Source organism: Lithobates pipiens, unplaced genomic scaffold, assembly GCF_037356315.1.
Source record: "Lithobates pipiens isolate NorthernLeopardFrog02 unplaced genomic scaffold, aLitPip1_a1.2 Scaffold_8, whole genome shotgun sequence".
NCBI classification, from domain to species: Eukaryota; Metazoa; Chordata; class Amphibia; order Anura; family Ranidae; genus Lithobates; species Lithobates pipiens.
The window spans coordinates 593,264,584-593,284,385 of record NW_027507903.1 but is presented as its reverse complement, the minus strand read 5'-3'; the positions used below and the strand labels follow the sequence as shown (position 1 = coordinate 593,284,385).

At 48.8% G+C, this 19,802-nt stretch overlaps 23 non-coding genes across 23 annotated transcripts; all 23 read right to left on the bottom strand.

The window, feature by feature from the left end:
* Positions 1-1,164: 1,164 nt before the first annotated feature.
* Positions 1,165-1,237, bottom strand: TRNAK-UUU (transfer RNA lysine (anticodon UUU)). The gene has a single exon. It is a non-coding gene; the product is annotated as a tRNA-Lys (tRNA).
* A 687-nt stretch (positions 1,238-1,924) lies between these two features.
* Positions 1,925-1,997, bottom strand: TRNAK-UUU (transfer RNA lysine (anticodon UUU)). The gene has a single exon. It is a non-coding gene; the product is annotated as a tRNA-Lys (tRNA).
* A 687-nt stretch (positions 1,998-2,684) lies between these two features.
* On the bottom strand, positions 2,685-2,757 carry TRNAK-UUU (transfer RNA lysine (anticodon UUU)). Its single transcript has one exon. It is a non-coding gene; the product is annotated as a tRNA-Lys (tRNA).
* A 687-nt stretch (positions 2,758-3,444) lies between these two features.
* TRNAK-UUU (transfer RNA lysine (anticodon UUU)) lies at positions 3,445-3,517 on the bottom strand. Its single transcript has one exon. It is a non-coding gene; the product is annotated as a tRNA-Lys (tRNA).
* A 687-nt stretch (positions 3,518-4,204) lies between these two features.
* TRNAK-UUU (transfer RNA lysine (anticodon UUU)) lies at positions 4,205-4,277 on the bottom strand. The gene has a single exon. It is a non-coding gene; the product is annotated as a tRNA-Lys (tRNA).
* Positions 4,278-4,964: 687 nt separating this feature from the next.
* On the bottom strand, positions 4,965-5,037 carry TRNAK-UUU (transfer RNA lysine (anticodon UUU)). The gene has a single exon. It is a non-coding gene; the product is annotated as a tRNA-Lys (tRNA).
* A 1,443-nt stretch (positions 5,038-6,480) lies between these two features.
* TRNAK-UUU (transfer RNA lysine (anticodon UUU)) lies at positions 6,481-6,553 on the bottom strand. Its single transcript has one exon. It is a non-coding gene; the product is annotated as a tRNA-Lys (tRNA).
* A 687-nt stretch (positions 6,554-7,240) lies between these two features.
* TRNAK-UUU (transfer RNA lysine (anticodon UUU)) lies at positions 7,241-7,313 on the bottom strand. The gene has a single exon. It is a non-coding gene; the product is annotated as a tRNA-Lys (tRNA).
* Positions 7,314-8,000: 687 nt separating this feature from the next.
* Positions 8,001-8,073, bottom strand: TRNAK-UUU (transfer RNA lysine (anticodon UUU)). Its single transcript has one exon. It is a non-coding gene; the product is annotated as a tRNA-Lys (tRNA).
* A 687-nt stretch (positions 8,074-8,760) lies between these two features.
* TRNAK-UUU (transfer RNA lysine (anticodon UUU)) lies at positions 8,761-8,833 on the bottom strand. Its single transcript has one exon. It is a non-coding gene; the product is annotated as a tRNA-Lys (tRNA).
* Positions 8,834-9,520: 687 nt separating this feature from the next.
* TRNAK-UUU (transfer RNA lysine (anticodon UUU)) lies at positions 9,521-9,593 on the bottom strand. The gene has a single exon. It is a non-coding gene; the product is annotated as a tRNA-Lys (tRNA).
* A 687-nt stretch (positions 9,594-10,280) lies between these two features.
* On the bottom strand, positions 10,281-10,353 carry TRNAK-UUU (transfer RNA lysine (anticodon UUU)). Its single transcript has one exon. It is a non-coding gene; the product is annotated as a tRNA-Lys (tRNA).
* Positions 10,354-11,796: 1,443 nt separating this feature from the next.
* TRNAK-UUU (transfer RNA lysine (anticodon UUU)) lies at positions 11,797-11,869 on the bottom strand. The gene has a single exon. It is a non-coding gene; the product is annotated as a tRNA-Lys (tRNA).
* Positions 11,870-12,556: 687 nt separating this feature from the next.
* On the bottom strand, positions 12,557-12,629 carry TRNAK-UUU (transfer RNA lysine (anticodon UUU)). Its single transcript has one exon. It is a non-coding gene; the product is annotated as a tRNA-Lys (tRNA).
* A 687-nt stretch (positions 12,630-13,316) lies between these two features.
* Positions 13,317-13,389, bottom strand: TRNAK-UUU (transfer RNA lysine (anticodon UUU)). Its single transcript has one exon. It is a non-coding gene; the product is annotated as a tRNA-Lys (tRNA).
* A 687-nt stretch (positions 13,390-14,076) lies between these two features.
* TRNAK-UUU (transfer RNA lysine (anticodon UUU)) lies at positions 14,077-14,149 on the bottom strand. The gene has a single exon. It is a non-coding gene; the product is annotated as a tRNA-Lys (tRNA).
* A 687-nt stretch (positions 14,150-14,836) lies between these two features.
* Positions 14,837-14,909, bottom strand: TRNAK-UUU (transfer RNA lysine (anticodon UUU)). The gene has a single exon. It is a non-coding gene; the product is annotated as a tRNA-Lys (tRNA).
* Positions 14,910-15,596: 687 nt separating this feature from the next.
* TRNAK-UUU (transfer RNA lysine (anticodon UUU)) lies at positions 15,597-15,669 on the bottom strand. Its single transcript has one exon. It is a non-coding gene; the product is annotated as a tRNA-Lys (tRNA).
* A 687-nt stretch (positions 15,670-16,356) lies between these two features.
* On the bottom strand, positions 16,357-16,429 carry TRNAK-UUU (transfer RNA lysine (anticodon UUU)). The gene has a single exon. It is a non-coding gene; the product is annotated as a tRNA-Lys (tRNA).
* A 683-nt stretch (positions 16,430-17,112) lies between these two features.
* On the bottom strand, positions 17,113-17,185 carry TRNAK-UUU (transfer RNA lysine (anticodon UUU)). Its single transcript has one exon. It is a non-coding gene; the product is annotated as a tRNA-Lys (tRNA).
* A 687-nt stretch (positions 17,186-17,872) lies between these two features.
* On the bottom strand, positions 17,873-17,945 carry TRNAK-UUU (transfer RNA lysine (anticodon UUU)). Its single transcript has one exon. It is a non-coding gene; the product is annotated as a tRNA-Lys (tRNA).
* Positions 17,946-18,632: 687 nt separating this feature from the next.
* TRNAK-UUU (transfer RNA lysine (anticodon UUU)) lies at positions 18,633-18,705 on the bottom strand. The gene has a single exon. It is a non-coding gene; the product is annotated as a tRNA-Lys (tRNA).
* Positions 18,706-19,392: 687 nt separating this feature from the next.
* TRNAK-UUU (transfer RNA lysine (anticodon UUU)) lies at positions 19,393-19,465 on the bottom strand. The gene has a single exon. It is a non-coding gene; the product is annotated as a tRNA-Lys (tRNA).
* Positions 19,466-19,802: the final 337 nt, after the last annotated feature.

The window sequence follows — 19,802 nt, the reverse complement described above, 5'->3', positions numbered from 1 at the left end:
CTTAAGTCCTGGACCAAGACACTTCCAGTATTCTTAATCAGTGACTGGGTTACAAATGAAGTTCCCCTTTAGCCTCATGATGCCAGGTCCAGCAGAGGAAACGCAGGCCAAAAAATAAGGTAGAATCCACTCTGGATTATAGGCAAGAGAAGATCAAGCAGCGTGTGCCAGTCGCAGATTGTTTACGGGAGCCCAGGTAAGCTACCACAGACAAGGGTCTATGGCAGGAAACAGTTGGTCAAACAATCACCTTCAGCCACCTTTATTTCTGGTGCAGATTCCAAGAGCCTCGAGGGGGGAGGTTGGCTTCCCGTCCCCTAGGACATTTCATCTCGCTGGTCCAGTGAGCATTCCTGGCAGATGTGCATAAAGACTGCCCAATCAGAAGCTCAAGGACCTCAAAGCGCCAAAACAGGGACTTGAACCCTGGACACTCAGATTAAAAGTCTGATGCTCTACCGACTGAGCTATCCAGGCTCTGAAAAATCCACCACCAGAAGAGTCCAAAGCTGTTTGAATCTTGACATCTATGGTGGAAAAAGAGCATTCAGCCTGAAAGCACAAGTATTTGGCTTGCCCAGGCTGGCAAATCGTCCTCTCCCGTTTAATTTTCTAGGACAGGTTGAAGATAAAAGGGAGAATCTAACCTGTAAGCATGCAGATAGGGTCCAGTCCAGTTTCTGGCTTACTTTTACCTACAGGCCAATGCTCTTTCACCGGAAACAAGGGCCTTGCAAAAAGACACTGCCCGAACGGCTTCCTTAAGCCCTGGACCAAGACACTTCCAGTATTCTTAATCAGTGACTGGGTTACAAATGAAGTTCCCCTTTAGCCTCATGATGCCAGGTCCAGCAGAGGAAACGCAGGCCAAAAAATAAGGTAGAATCCACTCTGGATTATAGGCAAGAGAAGATCAAGCAGCGTGTGCCAGTCGCAGATTGTTTACGGGAGCCCAGGTAAACTACCACAGACAAGGGTCTATGGCAGGAAACAGTTGGTCAAACAATCACCTTCAGCCACCTTTATTTCTGGTGCAGATTCCAAGAGCCTCGAGGGGGGAGGTTGGCTTCCCGTCCCCTAGGACATTTCATCTCTCTGGTCCAGTGAGCATTCCTGGCAGATGTGCATAAAGACTGCCCAATCAGAAGCTCAAGGACCTCAAAGCGCCCGAACAGGGACTTGAACCCTGGACCCTCAGATTAAAAGTCTGATGCTCTACCGACTGAGCTATCCGGGCTCTGAAAAATCCACCACCAGAAGAGTCCAAAGCTGTTTGAATCTTGACATCTATGGTGGAAAAAGAGCATTCAGCCTGAAAGCACAAGTATTTGGCTTGCCCAGGCTGGCCAATCGTCCTCTCCCGTTTAATTTTCTAGGACAGGTTGAAGATAAAAGGGAGAATCTAACCTGTAAGCATGCAGATAGGGTCCAGTCCAGTTTCTGGCTTACTTTTACCTACAGGCCAATGCTCTTTCACCGGAAACAAGGGCCTTGCAAAAAGACACTGCCAGAACGGCTTCCTTAAGCCCTGGACCAAGACACTTCCAGTATTCTTAATCAGTGACTGGGTTACAAATGAAGTTCCCCTTTAGCCTCATGATGCCAGGTCCAGCAGAGGAAACGCAGGCCAAAAAATAAGGTGGAATCCACCCTGGATTATAGGCAAGAGAAGATCAAGCAGCGTGTGCCAGTTGCAGATTGTTTACGGGAGCCCAGGTAAGCTACCACAGACAAGGGTCTATGGCAGGAAACAGTTGGTCAAACAATCACCTTCAGCCACCTTTATTTCTGGTGCAGATTCCAAGAGCGTCGAGGGGGGAGGTTGGCTTCCCGTCCCCTAGGACATTTCATCTCTCTGGTCCAGTGAGCATTCCTGGCAGATGTGCATAAAGACTGCCCAATCAGAAGCTCAAGGACCTCAAAGCGCCCGAACAGGGACTTGAACCCTGGACCCTCAGATTAAAAGTCTGATGCTCTACCGACTGAGCTATCCGGGCTCTGAAAAATCCACCACCAGAAGAGTCCAAAGCTGTTTGAATCTTGACATCTATGGTGGAAAAAGAGCATTCAGCCTGAAAGCACAAGTATTTGGCTTGCCCAGGCTGGCCAATCGTCCTCTCCCGTTTAATTTTCTAGGACAGGTTGAAGATAAAAGGGAGAATCTAACCTGTAAGCATGCAGATAGGGTCCAGTCCAGTTTCTGGCTTACTTTTACCTACAGGCCAATGCTCTTTCACCGGAAACAAGGGCCTTGCAAAAAGACACTGCCCGAACGGCTTCCTTAAGCCCTGGACCAAGACACTTCCAGTATTCTTAATCAGTGACTGGGTTACAAATGAAGTTCCCCTTTAGCCTCATGATGCCAGGTCCAGCAGAGGAAACGCAGGCCAAAAAATAAGGTAGAATCCACTCTGGATTATAGGCAAGAGAAGATCAAGCAGCGTGTGCCAGTCGCAGATTGTTTACGGGAGCCCAGGTAAGCTACCACAGACAAGGGTCTATGGCAGGAAACAGTTGGTCAAACAATCACCTTCAGCCACCTTTATTTCTGGTGCAGATTCCAAGAGCCTCGAGGGGGGAGGTTGGCTTCCCGTCCCCTAGGACATTTCATCTCTCTGGTCCAGTGAGCATTCCTGGCAGATGTGCATAAAGACTGCCCAATCAGAAGCTCAAGGACCTCAAAGCGCCCGAACAGGGACTTGAACCCTGGACCCTCAGATTAAAAGTCTGATGCTCTACCGACTGAGCTATCCGGGCTCTGAAAAATCCACCACCAGAAGAGTCCAAAGCTGTTTGAATCTTGACATCTATGGTGGAAAAAGAGCATTCAGCCTGAAAGCACAAGTATTTGGCTTGCCCAGGCTGGCCAATCGTCCTCTCCCGTTTAATTTTCTAGGACAGGTTGAAGATAAAAGGGAGAATCTAACCTGTAAGCATGCAGATAGGGTCCAGTCCAGTTTCTGGCTTACTTTTACCTACAGGTCAATGCTCTTTCACCGGAAACAAGGGCCTTGCAAAAAGACACTGCCAGAACGGCTTCCTTAAGCCCTGGACCAAGACACTTCCAGTATTCTTAATCAGTGACTGGGTTACAAATGAAGTTCCCCTTTAGCCTCATGATGCCAGGTCCAGCAGAGGAAACGCAGGCCAAAAAATAAGGTGGAATCCACCCTGGATTATAGGCAAGAGAAGATCAAGCAGCGTGTGCCAGTTGCAGATTGTTTACGGGAGCCCAGGTAAGCTACCACAGACAAGGGTCTATGGCAGGAAACAGTTGGTCAAACAATCACCTTCAGCCACCTTTATTTCTGGTGCAGATTCCAAGAGCGTCGAGGGGGGAGGTTGGCTTCCCGTCCCCTAGGACATTTCATCTCTCTGGTCCAGTGAGCATTCCTGGCAGATGTGCATAAAGACTGCCCAATCAGAAGCTCAAGGACCTCAAAGCGCCCGAACAGGGACTTGAACCCTGGACCCTCAGATTAAAAGTCTGATGCTCTACCGACTGAGCTATCCGGGCTCTGAAAAATCCACCACCAGAAGAGTCCAAAGCTGTTTGAATCTTGACATCTATGGTGGAAAAAGAGCATTCAGCCTGAAAGCACAAGTATTTGGCTTGCCCAGGCTGGCCAATCGTCCTCTCCCGTTTAATTTTCTAGGACAGGTTGAAGATAAAAGGGAGAATCTAACCTGTAAGCATGCAGATAGGGTCCAGTCCAGTTTCTGGCTTACTTTTACCTACAGGTCAATGCTCTTTCACCGGAAACAAGGGCCTTGCAAAAAGACACTGCCAGAACGGCTTCCTTAAGCCCTGGACCAAGACACTTCCAGTATTCTTAATCAGTGACTGGGTTACAAATGAAGTTCCCCTTTAGCCTCATGATGCCAGGTCCAGCAGAGGAAACGCAGGCCAAAAAATAAGGTGGAATCCACCCTGGATTATAGGCAAGAGAAGATCAAGCAGCGTGTGCCAGTTGCAGATTGTTTACGGGAGCCCAGGTAAGCTACCACAGACAAGGGTCTATGGCAGGAAACAGTTGGTCAAACAATCACCTTCAGCCACCTTTATTTCTGGTGCAGATTCCAAGAGCCTCGAGGGGGGAGGTTGGCTTCCCGTCCCCTAGGACATTTCATCTCGCTGGTCCAGTGAGCATTCCTGGCAGATGTGCATAAAGACTGCCCAATCAGAAGCTCAAGGACCTCAAAGCGCCCGAACAGGGACTTGAACCCTGGACCCTCAGATTAAAAGTCTGATGCTCTACCGACTGAGCTATCCGGGCTCTGAAAAATCCACCACCAGAAGAGTCCAAAGCTGTTTGAATCTTGACATCTATGGTGGAAAAAGAGCATTCAGCCTGAAAGCACAAGTATTTGGCTTGCCCAGGCTGGCCAATCGTCCTTTCCCGTTTCATTTTCTAGGACAGGTTGAAGATAAAAGGGAGAATCTAACCTGTAAGCATGCAGATAGGGTCCAGTCCAGTTTCTGGCTTACTTTTACCTACAGGCCAATGCTCTTTCACCGGAAACAAGGGCCTTGCAAAAAGACACTGCCCGAACGGCTTCCTTAAGTCCTGGACCAAGACACTTCCAGTATTCTTAATCAGTGACTGGGTTACAAATGAAGTTCCCCTTTAGCCTCATGATGCCAGGTCCAGCAGAGGAAACGCAGGCCAAAAAATAAGGTAGAATCCACTCTGGATTATAGGCAAGAGAAGATCAAGCAGCGTGTGCCAGTCGCAGATTGTTTACGGGAGCCCAGGTAAGCTACCACAGACAAGGTTCTATGGCAGGAAACAGTTGGTCAAACAATCACCTTCAGCCACCTTTATTTCTGGTGCAGATTCCAAGAGCCTCGAGGGGGGAGGTTGGCTTCCCGTCCCCTAGGACATTTCATCTCTCTGGTCCAGTGAGCGTTCCTGGCAGATGTGCATAAAGACTGCCCAATCAGAAGCTCAAGGACCTCAAAGCGCCCGAACAGGGACTTGAACCCTGGACCCTCAGATTAAAAGTCTGATGCTCTACCGACTGAGCTATCCGGGCTCTGAAAAATCCACCACCAGAAGAGTCCAAAGCTGTTTGAATCTTGACATCTATGGTGGAAAAAGAGCATTCAGCCTGAAAGCACAAGTATTTGGCTTGCCCAGGCTGGCCAATCGTCCTCTCCCGTTTAATTTTCTAGGACAGGTTGAAGATAAAAGGGAGAATCTAACCTGTAAGCATGCAGATAGGGTCCAGTCCAGTTTCTGGCTTACTTTTACCTACAGGCCAATGCTCTTTCACCGGAAACAAGGGCCTTGCAAAAAGACACTGCCCGAGCGGCTTCCTTAAGTCCTGGACCAAGACACTTCCAGTATTCTTAATCAGTGACTGGGTTACAAATGAAGTTCCCCTTTAGCCTCATGATGCCAGGTCCAGCAGAGGAAACGCAGGCCAAAAAATAAGGTAGAATCCACTCTGGATTATAGGCAAGAGAAGATCAAGCAGCGTGTGCCAGTCGCAGATTGTTTACGGGAGCCCAGGTAAGCTACCACAGACAAGGTTCTATGGCAGGAAACAGTTGGTCAAACAATCACCTTCAGCCACCTTTATTTCTGGTGCAGATTCCAAGAGCCTCGAGGGGGGAGGTTGGCTTCCCGTCCCCTAGGACATTTCATCTCTCTGGTCCAGTGAGCGTTCCTGGCAGATGTTCATAAAGACTGCCCAATCAGAAGCTCAAGGACCTCAAAGCGCCCGAACGGGGACTTGAACCCTGGACCCTCAGATTAAAAGTCTGATGCTCTACCGACTGAGCTATCCGGGCTCTGAAAAATCCACCACCAGAAGAGTCCAAAGCTGTTTGAATCTTGACATCTATGGTGGAAAAAGAGCATTCAGCCTGAAAGCACAAGTATTTGGCTTGCCCAGGCTGGCCAATCGTCCTCTCCCGTTTCATTTTCTAGGACAGGTTGAAGATAAAAGGGAGAATCTAACCTGTAAGCATGCAGATAGGGTCCAAGTTTCTGGCTTACTTTTACCTACAGGCCAATGCTCTTTCACCGGAAACAAGGGCCTTGCAAAAAGACACTGCCCGAACGGCTTCCTTAAGTCCTGGACCAAGACACTTCCAGTATTCTTAATCAGTGACTGGGTTACAAATGAAGTTCCCCTTTAGCCTCATGATGCCAGGTCCAGCAGAGGAAACGCAGGCCAAAAAATAAGGTAGAATCCACTCTGGATTATAGGCAAGAGAAGATCAAGCAGCGTGTGCCAGTCGCAGATTGTTTACGGGAGCCCAGGTAAGCTACCACAGACAAGGTTCTATGGCAGGAAACAGTTGGTCAAACAATCACCTTCAGCCACCTTTATTTCTGGTGCAGATTCCAAGAGCCTCGAGGGGGGAGGTTGGCTTCCCGTCCCATAGGACATTTCATCTCTCTGGTCCAGTGAGCGTTCCTGGCAGATGTGCATAAAGACTGCCCAATCAGAAGCTCAAGGACCTCAAAGCGCCCGAACAGGGACTTGAACCCTGGACCCTCAGATTAAAAGTCTGATGCTCTACCGACTGAGCTATCCGGGCTCTGAAAAATCCACCACCAGAAGAGTCCAAAGCTGTTTGAATCTTGACATCTATGGTGGAAAAAGAGCATTCAGCCTGAAAGCACAAGTATTTGGCTTGCCCAGGCTGGCCAATCGTCCTTTCCCGTTTCATTTTCTAGGACAGGTTGAAGATAAAAGGGAGAATCTAACCTGTAAGCATGCAGATAGGGTCCAGTCCAGTTTCTGGCTTACTTTTACCTACAGGCCAATGCTCTTTCACCGGAAACAAGGGCCTTGCAAAAAGACACTGCCCGAACGGCTTCCTTAAGTCCTGGACCAAGACACTTCCAGTATTCTTAATCAGTGACTGGGTTACAAATGAAGTTCCCCTTTAGCCTCATGATGCCAGGTCCAGCAGAGGAAACGCAGGCCAAAAAATAAGGTAGAATCCACTCTGGATTATAGGCAAGAGAAGATCAAGCAGCGTGTGCCAGTCGCAGATTGTTTACGGGAGCCCAGGTAAGCTACCACAGACAAGGTTCTATGGCAGGAAACAGTTGGTCAAACAATCACCTTCAGCCACCTTTATTTCTGGTGCAGATTCCAAGAGCCTCGAGGGGGGAGGTTGGCTTCCCGTCCCCTAGGACATTTCATCTCTCTGGTCCAGTGAGCGTTCCTGGCAGATGTGCATAAAGACTGCCCAATCAGAAGCTCAAGGACCTCAAAGCGCCCGAACAGGGACTTGAACCCTGGACCCTCAGATTAAAAGTCTGATGCTCTACCGACTGAGCTATCCGGGCTCTGAAAAATCCACCACCAGAAGAGTCCAAAGCTGTTTGAATCTTGACATCTATGGTGGAAAAAGAGCATTCAGCCTGAAAGCACAAGTATTTGGCTTGCCCAGGTTGGCCAACCGTCCTTTCCCGTTTCATTTTCTAGGACAGGTTGAAGATAAAAGGGAGAATCTAACCTGTAAGCATGCAGATAGGGTCCAGTCCAGTTTCTGGCTTACTTTTACCTACAGGCCAATGCTCTTTCACCGGAAACAAGGGCCTTGCAAAAAGACACTGCCCGAACGACTTCCTTAAGTCCTGGACCAAGACACTTCCAGTATTCTTAATCAGTGACTGGGTTACAAATGAAGTTCCCCTTTAGCCTCATGATGCCAGGTCCAGCAGAGGAAACGCAGGCCAAAAAATAATGTAGAATCCACTCTGGATTATAGGCAAGAGAAGATCAAGCAGCGTGTGCCAGTCGCAGATTGTTTACGGGAGCCCAGGTAAGCTACCACAGACAAGGTTCTATGGCAGGAAACAGTTGGTCAAACAATCACCTTCAGCCACCTTTATTTCTGGTGCAGATTCCAAGAGCCTCGAGGGGGGAGGTTGGCTTCCCGTCCCCTAGGACATTTCATCTCTCTGGTCCAGTGAGCGTTCCTGGCAGATGTGCATAAAGACTGCCCAATCAGAAGCTCAAGGACCTCAAAGCGCCCGAACAGGGACTTGAACCCTGGACCCTCAGATTAAAAGTCTGATGCTCTACCGACTGAGCTATCCGGGCTCTGAAAAATCCACCACCAAAAGAGTCCAAAGCTGTTTGAATCTTGACATCTATGGTGGAAAAAGAGCATTCAGCCTGAAAGCACAAGTATTTGGCTTGCCCAGGCTGGCCAATCGTCCTCTCCCGTTTAATTTTCTAGGACAGGTTGAAGATAAAAGGGAGAATCTAACCTGTAAGCATGCAGATAGGGTCCAGTCCAGTTTCTGGCTTACTTTTACCTACAGGCCAATGCTCTTTCACCGGAAACAAGGGCCTTGCAAAAAGACACTGCCCGAACGGCTTCCTTAAGCCCTGGACCAAGACACTTCCAGTATTCTTAATCAGTGACTGGGTTACAAATGAAGTTCCCCTTTAGCCTCATGATGCCAGGTCCAGCAGAGGAAACGCAGGCCAAAAAATAAGGTAGAATCCACTCTGGATTATAGGCAAGAGAAGATCAAGCAGCGTGTGCCAGTCGCAGATTGTTTACGGGAGCCCAGGTAAGCTACCACAGACAAGGGTCTATGGCAGGAAACAGTTGGTCAAACAATCACCTTCAGCCACCTTTATTTCTGGTGCAGATTCCAAGAGCCTCGAGGGGGGAGGTTGGCTTCCCGTCCCCTAGGACATTTCATCTCTCTGGTCCAGTGAGCATTCCTGGCAGATGTGCATAAAGACTGCCCAATCAGAAGCTCAAGGACCTCAAAGCGCCCGAACAGGGACTTGAACCCTGGACCCTCAGATTAAAAGTCTGATGCTCTACCGACTGAGCTATCCGGGCTCTGAAAAATCCACCACCAGAAGAGTCCAAAGCTGTTTGAATCTTGACATCTATGGTGGAAAAAGAGCATTCAGCCTGAAAGCACAAGTATTTGGCTTGCCCAGGCTGGCCAATCGTCCTCTCCCGTTTCATTTTCTAGGACAGGTTGAAGATAAAAGGGAGAATCTAACCTGTAAGCATGCAGATAGGGTCCAGTCCAGTTTCTGGCTTACTTTTACCTACAGGCCAATGCTCTTTCACCGGAAACAAGGGCCTTGCAAAAAGACACTGCCCGAACGGCTTCCTTAAGTCCTGGACCAAGACACTTCCAGTATTCTTAATCAGTGACTGGGTTACAAATGAAGTTCCCCTTTAGCCTCATGATGCCAGGTCCAGCAGAGGAAACGCAGGCCAAAAAATAAGGTAGAATCCACTCTGGATTATAGGCAAGAGAAGATCAAGCAGCGTGTGCCAGTCGCAGATTGTTTACGGGAGCCCAGGTAAGCTACCACAGACAAGGTTCTATGGCAGGAAACAGTTGGTCAAACAATCACCTTCAGCCACCTTTATTTCTGGTGCAGATTCCAAGAGCCTCGAGGGGGGAGGTTGGCTTCCCGTCCCCTAGGACATTTCATCTCTCTGGTCCAGTGAGCGTTCCTGGCAGATGTGCATAAAGACTGCCCAATCAGAAGCTCAAGGACCTCAAAGCGCCCGAACAGGGACTTGAACCCTGGACCCTCAGATTAAAAGTCTGATGCTCTACCGACTGAGCTATCCGGGCTCTGAAAAATCCACCACCAGAAGAGTCCAAAGCTATTTGAATCTTGACATCTATGGTGGAAAAAGAGCATTCAGCCTGAAAGCACAAGTATTTGGCTTGCCCAGGCTGGCCAATCGTCCTCTCCCGTTTCATTTTCTAGGACAGGTTGAAGATAAAAGGGAGAATCTATCCTGTAAGCATGCAGATAGGGTCCAGTCCAGTTTCTGGCTTACTTTTACCTACAGGCCAATGCTCTTTCACCGGAAACAAGGGCCTTGCAAAAAGACACTGCCCGAACGGCTTCCTTAAGTCCTGGACCAAGACACTTCCAGTATTCTTAATCAGTGACTGGGTTACAAATGAAGTTCCCCTTTAGCCTCATGATGCCAGGTCCAGCAGAGGAAACGCAGGCCAAAAAATAAGGTAGAATCCACTCTGGATTATAGGCAAGAGAAGATCAAGCAGCGTGTGCCAGTTGCAGATTGTTTACGGGAGCCCAGGTAAGCTACCACAGACAAGGTTCTATGGCAGGAAACAGTTGGTCAAACAATCACCTTCAGCCACCTTTATTTCTGGTGCAGATTCCAAGAGCCTCGAGGGGGGAGGTTGGCTTCCCGTCCCCTAGGACATTTCATCTCTCTGGTCCAGTGAGCGTTCCTGGCAGATGTGCATAAAGACTGCCCAATCAGAAGCTCAAGGACCTCAAAGCGCCCGAACAGGGACTTGAACCCTGGACCCTCAGATTAAAAGTCTGATGCTCTACCGACTGAGCTATCCGGGCTCTGAAAAATCCACCACCAGAAGAGTCCAAAGCTGTTTGAATCTTGACATCTATGGTGGAAAAAGAGCATTCAGCCTGAAAGCACAAGTATTTGGCTTGCCCAGGCTGGCCAATCGTCCTCTCCCGTTTCATTTTCTAGGACAGGTTGAAGATAAAAGGGAGAATCTAACCTGTAAGCATGCAGATAGGGTCCAAGTTTCTGGCTTACTTTTACCTACAGGCCAATGCTCTTTCACCGGAAACAAGGGCCTTGCAAAAAGACACTGCCCGAGCGGCTTCCTTAAGTCCTGGACCAAGACACTTCCAGTATTCTTAATCAGTGACTGGGTTACAAATGAAGTTCCCCTTTAGCCTCATGATGCCAGGTCCAGCAGAGGAAACGCAGGCCAAAAAATAAGGTAGAATCCACTCTGGATTATAGGCAAGAGAAGATCAAGCAGCGTGTGCCAGTCGCAGATTGTTTACGGGAGCCCAGGTAAGCTACCACAGACAAGGGTCTATGGCAGGAAACAGTTGGTCAAACAATCACCTTCAGCCACCTTTATTTCTGGTGCAGATTCCAAGAGCCTCGAGGGGGGAGGTTGGCTTCCCGTCCCCTAGGACATTTCATCTCGCTGGTCCAGTGAGCATTCCTGGCAGATGTGCATAAAGACTGCCCAATCAGAAGCTCAAGGACCTCAAAGCGCCAAAACAGGGACTTGAACCCTGGACACTCAGATTAAAAGTCTGATGCTCTACCGACTGAGCTATCCAGGCTCTGAAAAATCCACCACCAGAAGAGTCCAAAGCTGTTTGAATCTTGACATCTATGGTGGAAAAAGAGCATTCAGCCTGAAAGCACAAGTATTTGGCTTGCCCAGGCTGGCAAATCGTCCTCTCCCGTTTAATTTTCTAGGACAGGTTGAAGATAAAAGGGAGAATCTAACCTGTAAGCATGCAGATAGGGTCCAGTCCAGTTTCTGGCTTACTTTTACCTACAGGCCAATGCTCTTTCACCGGAAACAAGGGCCTTGCAAAAAGACACTGCCCGAACGGCTTCCTTAAGCCCTGGACCAAGACACTTCCAGTATTCTTAATCAGTGACTGGGTTACAAATGAAGTTCCCCTTTAGCCTCATGATGCCAGGTCCAGCAGAGGAAACGCAGGCCAAAAAATAAGGTAGAATCCACTCTGGATTATAGGCAAGAGAAGATCAAGCAGCGTGTGCCAGTCGCAGATTGTTTACGGGAGCCCAGGTAAACTACCACAGACAAGGGTCTATGGCAGGAAACAGTTGGTCAAACAATCACCTTCAGCCACCTTTATTTCTGGTGCAGATTCCAAGAGCCTCGAGGGGGGAGGTTGGCTTCCCGTCCCCTAGGACATTTCATCTCTCTGGTCCAGTGAGCATTCCTGGCAGATGTGCATAAAGACTGCCCAATCAGAAGCTCAAGGACCTCAAAGCGCCCGAACAGGGACTTGAACCCTGGACCCTCAGATTAAAAGTCTGATGCTCTACCGACTGAGCTATCCGGGCTCTGAAAAATCCACCACCAGAAGAGTCCAAAGCTGTTTGAATCTTGACATCTATGGTGGAAAAAGAGCATTCAGCCTGAAAGCACAAGTATTTGGCTTGCCCAGGCTGGCCAATCGTCCTCTCCCGTTTAATTTTCTAGGACAGGTTGAAGATAAAAGGGAGAATCTAACCTGTAAGCATGCAGATAGGGTCCAGTCCAGTTTCTGGCTTACTTTTACCTACAGGCCAATGCTCTTTCACCGGAAACAAGGGCCTTGCAAAAAGACACTGCCAGAACGGCTTCCTTAAGCCCTGGACCAAGACACTTCCAGTATTCTTAATCAGTGACTGGGTTACAAATGAAGTTCCCCTTTAGCCTCATGATGCCAGGTCCAGCAGAGGAAACGCAGGCCAAAAAATAAGGTGGAATCCACCCTGGATTATAGGCAAGAGAAGATCAAGCAGCGTGTGCCAGTTGCAGATTGTTTACGGGAGCCCAGGTAAGCTACCACAGACAAGGGTCTATGGCAGGAAACAGTTGGTCAAACAATCACCTTCAGCCACCTTTATTTCTGGTGCAGATTCCAAGAGCGTCGAGGGGGGAGGTTGGCTTCCCGTCCCCTAGGACATTTCATCTCTCTGGTCCAGTGAGCATTCCTGGCAGATGTGCATAAAGACTGCCCAATCAGAAGCTCAAGGACCTCAAAGCGCCCGAACAGGGACTTGAACCCTGGACCCTCAGATTAAAAGTCTGATGCTCTACCGACTGAGCTATCCGGGCTCTGAAAAATCCACCACCAGAAGAGTCCAAAGCTGTTTGAATCTTGACATCTATGGTGGAAAAAGAGCATTCAGCCTGAAAGCACAAGTATTTGGCTTGCCCAGGCTGGCCAATCGTCCTCTCCCGTTTAATTTTCTAGGACAGGTTGAAGATAAAAGGGAGAATCTAACCTGTAAGCATGCAGATAGGGTCCAGTCCAGTTTCTGGCTTACTTTTACCTACAGGCCAATGCTCTTTCACCGGAAACAAGGGCCTTGCAAAAAGACACTGCCCGAACGGCTTCCTTAAGCCCTGGACCAAGACACTTCCAGTATTCTTAATCAGTGACTGGGTTACAAATGAAGTTCCCCTTTAGCCTCATGATGCCAGGTCCAGCAGAGGAAACGCAGGCCAAAAAATAAGGTAGAATCCACTCTGGATTATAGGCAAGAGAAGATCAAGCAGCGTGTGCCAGTCGCAGATTGTTTACGGGAGCCCAGGTAAGCTACCACAGACAAGGGTCTATGGCAGGAAACAGTTGGTCAAACAATCACCTTCAGCCACCTTTATTTCTGGTGCAGATTCCAAGAGCCTCGAGGGGGGAGGTTGGCTTCCCGTCCCCTAGGACATTTCATCTCTCTGGTCCAGTGAGCATTCCTGGCAGATGTGCATAAAGACTGCCCAATCAGAAGCTCAAGGACCTCAAAGCGCCCGAACAGGGACTTGAACCCTGGACCCTCAGATTAAAAGTCTGATGCTCTACCGACTGAGCTATCCGGGCTCTGAAAAATCCACCACCAGAAGAGTCCAAAGCTGTTTGAATCTTGACATCTATGGTGGAAAAAGAGCATTCAGCCTGAAAGCACAAGTATTTGGCTTGCCCAGGCTGGCCAATCGTCCTCTCCCGTTTAATTTTCTAGGACAGGTTGAAGATAAAAGGGAGAATCTAACCTGTAAGCATGCAGATAGGGTCCAGTCCAGTTTCTGGCTTACTTTTACCTACAGGTCAATGCTCTTTCACCGGAAACAAGGGCCTTGCAAAAAGACACTGCCAGAACGGCTTCCTTAAGCCCTGGACCAAGACACTTCCAGTATTCTTAATCAGTGACTGGGTTACAAATGAAGTTCCCCTTTAGCCTCATGATGCCAGGTCCAGCAGAGGAAACGCAGGCCAAAAAATAAGGTGGAATCCACCCTGGATTATAGGCAAGAGAAGATCAAGCAGCGTGTGCCAGTTGCAGATTGTTTACGGGAGCCCAGGTAAGCTACCACAGACAAGGGTCTATGGCAGGAAACAGTTGGTCAAACAATCACCTTCAGCCACCTTTATTTCTGGTGCAGATTCCAAGAGCGTCGAGGGGGGAGGTTGGCTTCCCGTCCCCTAGGACATTTCATCTCTCTGGTCCAGTGAGCATTCCTGGCAGATGTGCATAAAGACTGCCCAATCAGAAGCTCAAGGACCTCAAAGCGCCCGAACAGGGACTTGAACCCTGGACCCTCAGATTAAAAGTCTGATGCTCTACCGACTGAGCTATCCGGGCTCTGAAAAATCCACCACCAGAAGAGTCCAAAGCTGTTTGAATCTTGACATCTATGGTGGAAAAAGAGCATTCAGCCTGAAAGCACAAGTATTTGGCTTGCCCAGGCTGGCCAATCGTCCTCTCCCGTTTAATTTTCTAGGACAGGTTGAAGATAAAAGGGAGAATCTAACCTGTAAGCATGCAGATAGGGTCCAGTCCAGTTTCTGGCTTACTTTTACCTACAGGTCAATGCTCTTTCACCGGAAACAAGGGCCTTGCAAAAAGACACTGCCAGAACGGCTTCCTTAAGCCCTGGACCAAGACACTTCCAGTATTCTTAATCAGTGACTGGGTTACAAATGAAGTTCCCCTTTAGCCTCATGATGCCAGGTCCAGCAGAGGAAACGCAGGCCAAAAAATAAGGTGGAATCCACCCTGGATTATAGGCAAGAGAAGATCAAGCAGCGTGTGCCAGTTGCAGATTGTTTACGGGAGCCCAGGTAAGCTACCACAGACAAGGGTCTATGGCAGGAAACAGTTGGTCAAACAATCACCTTCAGCCACCTTTATTTCTGGTGCAGATTCCAAGAGCCTCGAGGGGGGAGGTTGGCTTCCCGTCCCCTAGGACATTTCATCTCGCTGGTCCAGTGAGCATTCCTGGCAGATGTGCATAAAGACTGCCCAATCAGAAGCTCAAGGACCTCAAAGCGCCCGAACAGGGACTTGAACCCTGGACCCTCAGATTAAAAGTCTGATGCTCTACCGACTGAGCTATCCGGGCTCTGAAAAATCCACCACCAGAAGAGTCCAAAGCTGTTTGAATCTTGACATCTATGGTGGAAAAAGAGCATTCAGCCTGAAAGCACAAGTATTTGGCTTGCCCAGGCTGGCCAATCGTCCTTTCCCGTTTCATTTTCTAGGACAGGTTGAAGATAAAAGGGAGAATCTAACCTGTAAGCATGCAGATAGGGTCCAGTCCAGTTTCTGGCTTACTTTTACCTACAGGCCAATGCTCTTTCACCGGAAACAAGGGCCTTGCAAAAAGACACTGCCCGAACGGCTTCCTTAAGTCCTGGACCAAGACACTTCCAGTATTCTTAATCAGTGACTGGGTTACAAATGAAGTTCCCCTTTAGCCTCATGATGCCAGGTCCAGCAGAGGAAACGCAGGCCAAAAAATAAGGTAGAATCCACTCTGGATTATAGGCAAGAGAAGATCAAGCAGCGTGTGCCAGTCGCAGATTGTTTACGGGAGCCCAGGTAAGCTACCACAGACAAGGTTCTATGGCAGGAAACAGTTGGTCAAACAATCACCTTCAGCCACCTTTATTTCTGGTGCAGATTCCAAGAGCCTCGAGGGGGGAGGTTGGCTTCCCGTCCCCTAGGACATTTCATCTCTCTGGTCCAGTGAGCGTTCCTGGCAGATGTGCATAAAGACTGCCCAATCAGAAGCTCAAGGACCTCAAAGCGCCCGAACAGGGACTTGAACCCTGGACCCTCAGATTAAAAGTCTGATGCTCTACCGACTGAGCTATCCGGGCTCTGAAAAATCCACCACCAGAAGAGTCCAAAGCTGTTTGAATCTTGACATCTATGGTGGAAAAAGAGCATTCAGCCTGAAAGCACAAGTATTTGGCTTGCCCAGGCTGGCCAATCGTCCTCTCCCGTTTAATTTTCTAGGACAGGTTGAAGATAAAAGGGAGAATCTAACCTGTAAGCATGCAGATAGGGTCCAGTCCAGTTTCTGGCTTACTTTTACCTACAGGCCAATGCCCTTTCACCGGAAACAAGGGCCTTGCAAAAAGACACTGCCCGAGCGGCTTCCTTAAGTCCTGGACCAAGACACTTCCAGTATTCTTAATCAGTGACTGGGTTACAAATGAAGTTCCCCTTTAGCCTCATGATGCCAGGTCCAGCAGAGGAAACGCAGGCCAAAAAATAAGGTAGAATCCACTCTGGATTATAGGCAAGAGAAGATCAAGCAGCGTGTGCCAGTCGCAGATTGTTTACGGGAGCCCAGGTAAGCTACCACAGACAAGGTTCTATGGCAGGAAACAGTTGGTCAAACAATCACCTTCAGCCACCTTTATTTCTGGTGCAGATTCCAAGAGCCTCGAGGGGGGAGGTTGGCTTCCCGTCCCCTAGGACATTTCATCTCTCTGGTCCAGTGAGCGTTCCTGGCAGATGTTCATAAAGACTGCCCAATCAGAAGCTCAAGGACCTCAAAGCGCCCGAACAGGGACTTGAACCCTGGACCCTCAGATTAAAAGTCTGATGCTCTACCGACTGAGCTATCCGGGCTCTGAAAAATCCACCACCAGAAGAGTCCAAAGCTGTTTGAATCTTGACATCTATGGTGGAAAAAGAGCATTCAGCCTGAAAGCACAAGTATTTGGCTTGCCCAGGCTGGCCAATCGTCCTCTCCCGTTTCATTTTCTAGGACAGGTTGAAGATAAAAGGGAGAATCTAACCTGTAAGCATGCAGATAGGGTCCAAGTTTCTGGCTTACTTTTACCTACAGGCCAATGCTCTTTCACCGGAAACAAGGGCCTTGCAAAAAGACACTGCCCGAACGGCTTCCTTAAGTCCTGGACCAAGACACTTCCAGTATTCTTAATCAGTGACTGGGTTACAAATGAAGTTCCCCTTTAGCCTCATGATGCCAGGTCCAGCAGAGGAAACGCAGGCCAAAAAATAAGGTAGAATCCACTCTGGATTATAGGCAAGAGAAGATCAAGCAGCGTGTGCCAGTCGCAGATTGTTTACGGGAGCCCAGGTAAGCTACCACAGACAAGGTTCTATGGCAGGAAACAGTTGGTCAAACAATCACCTTCAGCCACCTTTATTTCTGGTGCAGATTCCAAGAGCCTCGAGGGGGGAGGTTGGCTTCCCGTCCCATAGGACATTTCATCTCTCTGGTCCAGTGAGCGTTCCTGGCAGATGTGCATAAAGACTGCCCAATCAGAAGCTCAAGGACCTCAAAGCGCCCGAACAGGGACTTGAACCCTGGACCCTCAGATTAAAAGTCTGATGCTCTACCGACTGAGCTATCCGGGCTCTGAAAAATCCACCACCAGAAGAGTCCAAAGCTGTTTGAATCTTGACATCTATGGTGGAAAAAGAGCATTCAGCCTGAAAGCACAAGTATTTGGCTTGCCCAGGCTGGCCAATCGTCCTTTCCCGTTTCATTTTCTAGGACAGGTTGAAGATAAAAGGGAGAATCTAACCTGTAAGCATGCAGATAGGGTCCAGTCCAGTTTCTGGCTTACTTTTACCTACAGGCCAATGCTCTTTCACCGGAAACAAGGGCCTTGCAAAAAGACACTGCCCGAACGGCTTCCTTAAGTCCTGGACCAAGACACTTCCAGTATTCTTAATCAGTGACTGGGTTACAAATGAAGTTCCCCTTTAGCCTCATGATGCCAGGTCCAGCAGAGGAAACGCAGGCCAAAAAATAAGGTAGAATCCACTCTGGATTATAGGCAAGAGAAGATCAAGCAGCGTGTGCCAGTCGCAGATTGTTTACGGGAGCCCAGGTAAGCTACCACAGACAAGGTTCTATGGCAGGAAACAGTTGGTCAAACAATCACCTTCAGCCACCTTTATTTCTGGTGCAGATTCCAAGAGCCTCGAGGGGGGAGGTTGGCTTCCCGTCCCCTAGGACATTTCATCTCTCTGGTCCAGTGAGCGTTCCTGGCAGATGTGCATAAAGACTGCCCAATCAGAAGCTCAAGGACCTCAAAGCGCCCGAACAGGGACTTGAACCCTGGACCCTCAGATTAAAAGTCTGATGCTCTACCGACTGAGCTATCCGGGCTCTGAAAAATCCACCACCAGAAGAGTCCAAAGCTGTTTGAATCTTGACATCTATGGTGGAAAAAGAGCATTCAGCCTGAAAGCACAAGTATTTGGCTTGCCCAGGTTGGCCAACCGTCCTTTCCCGTTTCATTTTCTAGGACAGGTTGAAGATAAAAGGGAGAATCTAACCTGTAAGCATGCAGATAGGGTCCAGTCCAGTTTCTGGCTTACTTTTACCTACAGGCCAATGCTCTTTCACCGGAAACAAGGGCCTTGCAAAAAGACACTGCCCGAACGGCTTCCTTAAGTCCTGGACCAAGACACTTCCAGTATTCTTAATCAGTGACTGGGTTACAAATGAAGTTCCCCTTTAGCCTCATGATGCCAGGTCCAGCAGAGGAAACGCAGGCCAAAAAATAATGTAGAATCCACTCTGGATTATAGGCAAGAGAAGATCAAGCAGCGTGTGCCAGTCGCAGATTGTTTACGGGAGCCCAGGTAAGCTACCACAGACAAGGTTCTATGGCAGGAAACAGTTGGTCAAACAATCACCTTCAGCCACCTTTATTTCTGGTGCAGATTCCAAGAGCCTCGAGGGGGGAGGTTGGCTTCCCGTCCCCTAGGACATTTCATCTCTCTGGTCCAGTGAGCGTTCCTGGCAGATGTGCATAAAGACTGCCCAATCAGAAGCTCAAGGACCTCAAAGCGCCCGAACAGGGACTTGAACCCTGGACCCTCAGATTAAAAGTCTGATGCTCTACCGACTGAGCTATCCGGGCTCTGAAAAATCCACCACCAAAAGAGTCCAAAGCTGTTTGAATCTTGACATCTATGGTGGAAAAAGAGCATTCAGCCTGAAAGCACAAGTATTTGGCTTGCCCAGGCTGGCCAATCGTCCTCTCCCGTTTAATTTTCTAGGACAGGTTGAAGATAAAAGGGAGAATCTAACCTGTAAGCATGCAGATAGGGTCCAGTCCAGTTTCTGGCTTACTTTTACCTACAGGCCAATGCTCTTTCACCGGAAACAAGGGCCTTGCAAAAAGACACTGCCCGAACGGCTTCCTTAAGCCCTGGACCAAGACACTTCCAGTATTCTTAATCAGTGACTGGGTTACAAATGAAGTTCCCCTTTAGCCTCATGATGCCAGGTCCAGCAGAGGAAACGCAGGCCAAAAAATAAGGTAGAATCCACTCTGGATTATAGGCAAGAGAAGATCAAGCAGCGTGTGCCAGTCGCAGATTGTTTACGGGAGCCCAGGTAAGCTACCACAGACAAGGGTCTATGGCAGGAAACAGTTGGTCAAACAATCACCTTCAGCCACCTTTATTTCTGGTGCAGATTCCAAGAGCCTCGAGGGGGGAGGTTGGCTTCCCGTCCCCTAGGACATTTCATCTCTCTGGTCCAGTGAGCATTCCTGGCAGATGTGCATAAAGACTGCCCAATCAGAAGCTCAAGGACCTCAAAGCGCCCGAACAGGGACTTGAACCCTGGACCCTCAGATTAAAAGTCTGATGCTCTACCGACTGAGCTATCCGGGCTCTGAAAAATCCACCACCAGAAGAGTCCAAAGCTGTTTGAATCTTGACATCTATGGTGGAAAAAGAGCATTCAGCCTGAAAGCACAAGTATTTGGCTTGCCCAGGCTGGCCAATCGTCCTCTCCCGTTTCATTTTCTAGGACAGGTTGAAGATAAAAGGGAGAATCTAACCTGTAAGCATGCAGATAGGGTCCAGTCCAGTTTCTGGATTACTTTTACCTACAGGCCAATGCTCTTTCACCGGAAACAAGGGCCTTGCAAAAAGACACTGCCCGAACGGCTTCCTTAAGTCCTGGACCAAGACACTTCCAGTATTCTTAATCAGTGACTGGGTTACA